The following is a 5,802-nucleotide window of genomic DNA, read 5'->3' as shown; positions in this document are numbered from 1 at the left end:
ACTGACCGTATACCAGTGGTAGGAGGAGTGTCCACCATGTCTCTTGAGATCTTCAGGTCGACCGGGATGTTACAGTAGGTTCACACTGCACTATGGTCCAAGTACCTTGTGTGATGTCTTACCGATACTACTGCTACCCCTACTCCTTCCCCTCCTAGTACTGTTGTTTCTCCACTAAGACCCTCACGTCCTTCCTTGAGCCACACTGATTAGGTTGTTTGTTCTGCCTCGGCATTATAGTGGCTTCAGCGGAGTGTCACTAAGATTGCCAAGTACTTGGAGATTCGTCTGTCCCCTAAGCCATCCCCTCCCATCAGATCACCACCTCAGGAGGGGATAGATGCTGCTACTAAGGCCGAGGACTTTGCCTCATCTTCTTCTGACGATGCCGCTTCCTCTTCTTTAGAAAGCACTATATTTTGATCATTGCACAGCTATTTGTCTTTTCAGTTTTCTAAACTTGGATGGGTTTTTCTTTTCATATTTTCTCAAGCTTGTTTATGTTCAGTCAGTAAGATATACTAATAAATGCCTAAATATGTGTATTCCATATGTATTCATGTCATATTATTTATGTATAAATCGATGATTTGTTGCCATTGGTGTGGTTTAATTGGTCTTATTCATGTTGCATGTCTTGAGGATGCCCAGGTGAGCTCGACAATGCAAAAGAGAAGGAAAACAACACCAAAAATGGAATTTTAGATCCAGATACTATAGCAGCACTTCAGCATATACTATAACAAGAAACCAGCGTTGCACTGCTCAGCATACACTGTAGCAACACTGCTCACAGCCGGCCGAGAAACCAGTGAAACAGAGAATCCACACGGGCGTGTGGAAATTATCCACGCCCGTGTGGAAATTCCGCACGGGCATGTGGAGCATCCACGGCCGTGTAGTTGCCCGATTCTAGCCCTATTTAAAGCCGATTTAGCCCCGATTTTGGTATTATTTTCTCCATCTTTTCCCCAACTTGAGAGAGGTCTTCGGCTAGGATTTCGAGGGGTATTGGCCAAGGTTTCGGAGAGGTTCTACGGCTCCGACATCGTCAATCCTTAGGAAGAAAGTTGGTAGGGGAGCTTCCGTCGAGGTGTATCCTATACCGGACGAGGGAATCCTTGGACGACGAGTAGAGGGCTTTCCATAAGACCATCGACACTACTATCGAGGGGTTTTCTTTATGGGTACTCAGGTATTGTGAACCCTAGGATGTATTTGTTTCTTTGAACCTCTTTATTATGCTTTCAATAAATTGATGTTTATTGTGAGTTCCAACCTTGAATGCTTGATTGTATGAATATTTCCCCTAGAGTAACACTAGGGTTGAGAGTTCTTGTTGGTAACCTTGTGAGTGAGTGACACACCACGAGCGTTAGACAAAGGTAGGTTGGAGAGGGTTGAGAGGGTGAGTCGAGAGGTATAGGAGCATCCCCTTTCCCCTCCGGCGTGATAGATTCTACCTCCGTTCCTCGAGTTCTTTGCGGCCATAATAGAGTGAATGGTCTAAGGGATGAACTTCCGCTGGGGCTTAGTTGCGCGTGCAACGGAGTGAAGCGTTGAGGTGATCTTAGTATCTAGGGCTCAATTGTGGTTAGGGACCTTCCACCTAGACCAAAGGGTTAGGTCTATAATTAGGAAGAGATTTATCACTTGGAATCCCTAGAGCTCATTGCAACTCTATGCTAGTGCGAGGTGTTGAGATTGTTCGATTTCTCCTCCGGGACATGTATAGAGTTAGGCATATTTGACCTTAGATTTGGGACTATGCAATTAAGGACTTCCACGACTCACCATTGCATTGATTAGGAAGCATAATAGAGGGTTCTTGCACTTGAAACAATTATCCTAGGCGGAGCATTATCCGGGTACGCCATCTTTATCGATTGTCTTACCCCCTTCTTTACTTTTGCTCTCTTACTTGTTGCTTTTACTGTTGAGAATTGAATCATTATCACACTCATCTTCATTGATCTTTTACATAGCTAAGAATCAGATTAAGTATTTTTATTCCCTACTCCCTGTGGATTCGATACCCGCTCACCCGGGATTATTACTTCGACAAACCCGTGCACTTGCGGGATATACGCAAGGGGACCTTGTCAAGTTTTTGGCGCCGTTGCCGGGGAGCTAGGCGTTTAGAGATACTTTGCACTTTGTTTTCTTAGCAATTTCACCACACATTCTATTTCACATCTTCTTATTCTATCATTGTTCTGATTTTCTTTTTCTTTCTTTTTGGTGCAGCTCCAGGTTATGACCCGAGGGAATCCATCAATATTGATTGAAGGAGACCCTGAGCTTGAACGTACACTTAGAAGAAAAGGGAAAGAACCTATGTAAGAACAGCATAATTCAGTTGATTTGGAAGGAGAGGAATCTGAAAACATGGCAGAACAGAATGAGCAACAGTGAACACTATCCGACTATGCCAGACCTTCAGTGTTGGGGACACAATCGAGTATTGTGCGACCCCCGATTATAGCTCAGAATTTCGAGCTGAAGCTGGCATTCATCCATATGTTGCAGCAGTCCGCACAATTCAATGATTTGGCTGATGAGGATCCAAACTGTCACATAGAGAGCTTTCTCGAGGTGTGCGATATGCTGAAGATAAATGGGGTGACGGATGATGCCATCAAATTGAGAGCCTTCTCATTTTCCTTGAAGGGGAAAGCGAAGCAGTGGCTACACTCATTACCTAGAGCATCAATTACTACATGGGAGGAGATGGTAGAAGCTTTTCTGGCCCGTTATTTTCCTCCCGGAAAATCAACAAAGCTTAGGAATGAGATCTCGTCCTTTGTTCAGTTGGAATTGGAGTCTCTATTCGAGACATGGGAAAGGTTCAAGGAGCTCCTGAGAAACTGTCCGCAACACGGATTCCCGGAGTGGATGATTGTTCAAACCTTTTACAATGGTTTGAACCCGAGTACAAGGCAACTCTTGGATGCGGCAGCAAGAGGTACCTTAGGTAGCAAAACCCCCGATGAGGCTCGTTAATTAATTGAGGAAATGGGGTTAAATAGCTACCAATGGAATGCTAGGGAGAAGAAAAAGGTGGCCGGTCTCCATGAAATTGATGCCGTAACCTCATTGGTGGCGCAAGTAGAGAGTCTTAGTAAGAAGCGAGATCTCATAGCTTCGAATAGAGTTGCGGCCGTGACCAATTGCACCGGTTGTGGTGGAGGACATGCTCCCTCCGATTGCCCGATCGTTATTGGTGATGTTTCTTCAGTGGAAAATGTTGACTTTGTAAGTAATGGCATGAGACCTCAAGGGAACCCATATAGCAATACTTACAATTCACGTTGGAAGAATCATCCCAACTTTTCATGGAGTAATCAAGGACCACAAAAGCCCATGGGGCCACCGGGTTTCTAACAACAACAACAAGCCCCTCAAGTCGAAAACAGAATTTTAGGCTTGGAAACTCGATTGACGGATTTAGAGAAGCACTTGGCTAGATTTGTTCAATCTGCAAATACACGGTTTGAATCAGTCGAGGCTACACTTCACAACCACACCGCCTCTTTGCACAACCTTGAAAATCAGGTGGGGCAAATTGCGAAGTCTCTCTCCAAAAGGCCACATGGAAGTTTACCAAGCAATACGGAAACCAACCCTAGAGAACATGTGAAGGCGATCACTTTGAGAAGTGGTCGTGAGGTTGAAGGGAGGCTTCCGAGTGAGAAGCCAAAAGAACACGCACCCGAGGTTGTGGAGGTTGAGGAGGGAGCAAAGAAAGAGAAAGAGGTGGCATCCCCACCTTTCAAGCCAAGAATCCCTTATCCCTCTAGATTGAAGAATGACCAAGGGGATGAACAGTATAAGAAGTTTCTGAGTTTATTCAAGCAACTCCACATCAACATTCCTTTTGTAGAGGCATTAACTCAAATGCCTAAGTATGCGAAGTTCCTGAAAGACTTGTTGACTAACAAGAGGAAGTTGGAGGAGAGTGCTTCAGTGGTGCTAGATGCTTCATGCTCGGCAGTGCTGCAAAAGAACATGCCGAACAAGAAGAAAGACCCGGGAAGCTTCATCATTCCATGTAACATCGGAAACTAAGGTGAGGAAATGGCACTGGCGGATTCAGTGGCAAGTATCAATGTCATGCCATACACTTTCTTCCAAAAGCTAGGCTTGGGAGAGCCTAGGCCTACTTGGATGACTTTACAATTAGTGGACCGAACGGTGTGACATCCGAGAGGTATCATTGAAGACGTGCTTGTCAAGGTGAACAAGTACATTTTTCCGGTTGACTTTGTAGTGCTAGACGTCAATGAGGATGCAGATGTACCATTGATACTTGGGAGACCATTCTTGCGGAGTTCCAAAGCATTGATTGACATAGACGGCGGAGAGCTCACATTGAGAGTTGGAGATGACAAACTCACTTACCGCCTTGCTGAAGCCATGCGGCATTCTCTCAATTTTGATGACACTTTGTATTTTCTAGACACTACTGATGAGCTTGTTGATGAATACATGCAGGAAATGTTCAACCCGGATCCATATGAAGGTTTGTTCGACCAAGAGGAGAGCAATGAAGAAGTAATGATACCTGGGTCGACTGAAGAAGTAACATCTACCCCGGGGATATTGAAGAAGGTGCTCCGGAAAATGAAGAGGGCTAGGAGACGTCATCGAAAACGCTCCAAGACTGCTGGAGATGTACATGAACCAAGAAAGTTGGATGAACCATTGCTAGGAGATCTGAAGCCCGATAATACACCCTCTACCCTCAAGAGACTTTGCTCATCATGCTTTCAAGTCATGGGTAAGAGGGCGACTTTCAATCATGAACCCTCATGAGGTAAGACAAGATACGTCAAGCTACATGACGTTAAACAAGCGCTTCTTGGGAGGCAACCCAAGTGTTTACTGTTTTCTCATCTTTTAGTTTGGTTTGTTTGCATGAATAAATTGTTAAGTGTTGGTGTCGTAATTTTTAGATGCTTGTGCTGTGACTTTGTTGTGGATTTTTAAAATTCATCGTGTGTTTTATGAGGAATTCGCGAAAGTTTGGACGTTTGAGCTCTATTTCATATTTTTCACTGGTAAAATTTGCATAATAGGGCAGGCTCTGAGTGTGTAAACATGTTCAGAAATTTTCTGCATAGCCTGCAGATTTTTCTAAGTCATCCAGAGAAAACACACGGGCGTGTGGAATTTCCACACGCCCGTGTGGATTGCACTGCGAGCTCATCCAGAGAAGGCACAGGGGCGTGCGTCTACCCCTTTGAACGTCCATGCGACTGTCACACGCCCGTGGGTAATTTCCGCACGGGCATGTGAATTCCTGCAGAGTTGGGCAGATTTTCCCGAGAGCACACAGAGGCGTGGACTCGCCCCAGAACCTTGACCTCGCAGAGAGCCTACAGAGTGTTATGTGGTCAAGGTCAGTACGAGCCGGGGGTGTCCAAGGCCACGTGCCTTTCCCGACCTGCATACAAATACTTGCATGCCATTATGAGTAGGTCGGTGAATGGCCGTGGTGATAGCACTAGGGTCCTGAGCCGTCAGGAGCTATTGTACTTGTACTCGATGGTACAGCACGTACCGATTCACTTAGGGCACATCCTGGCAGAGTACATCAGACATCAGGGACACTATGCTAGACTGCGAGCGATCTTCTCGGGCCCCTACATTACGATATTAGTGCTGGGCATGGGTCTCTTGGATTGTATTCGCGGGGCCGAGAAGACGAGTGTACCTGCTCCCCTGAGTCTAGAGACGATGCGGTTGATGGGCATGGTCTGCAGGGTTCGGACAGGGGTTTTTGCTTTAGTACTACCAGCT

At 45.7% G+C, this 5,802-nt stretch overlaps 1 non-coding gene across 1 annotated transcript; it reads right to left on the bottom strand.

Annotated features, from left to right (window-relative positions):
• Positions 1-2,778: 2,778 nt before the first annotated feature.
• LOC120278246 lies at positions 2,779-2,885 on the bottom strand. The gene has a single exon (XR_005541588.1). It is a non-coding gene; the product is annotated as a small nucleolar RNA R71 (small nucleolar RNA).
• Positions 2,886-5,802: the final 2,917 nt, after the last annotated feature.

This window comes from Dioscorea cayenensis, chromosome 15, assembly GCF_009730915.1.
Source record: "Dioscorea cayenensis subsp. rotundata cultivar TDr96_F1 chromosome 15, TDr96_F1_v2_PseudoChromosome.rev07_lg8_w22 25.fasta, whole genome shotgun sequence".
Lineage (NCBI taxonomy): Eukaryota > Viridiplantae > Streptophyta > Magnoliopsida > Dioscoreales > Dioscoreaceae > Dioscorea > Dioscorea cayenensis.
The sequence above is the reverse complement of the archived record's forward strand: the minus strand, read 5'-3'. Positions and strand labels throughout refer to the sequence as shown.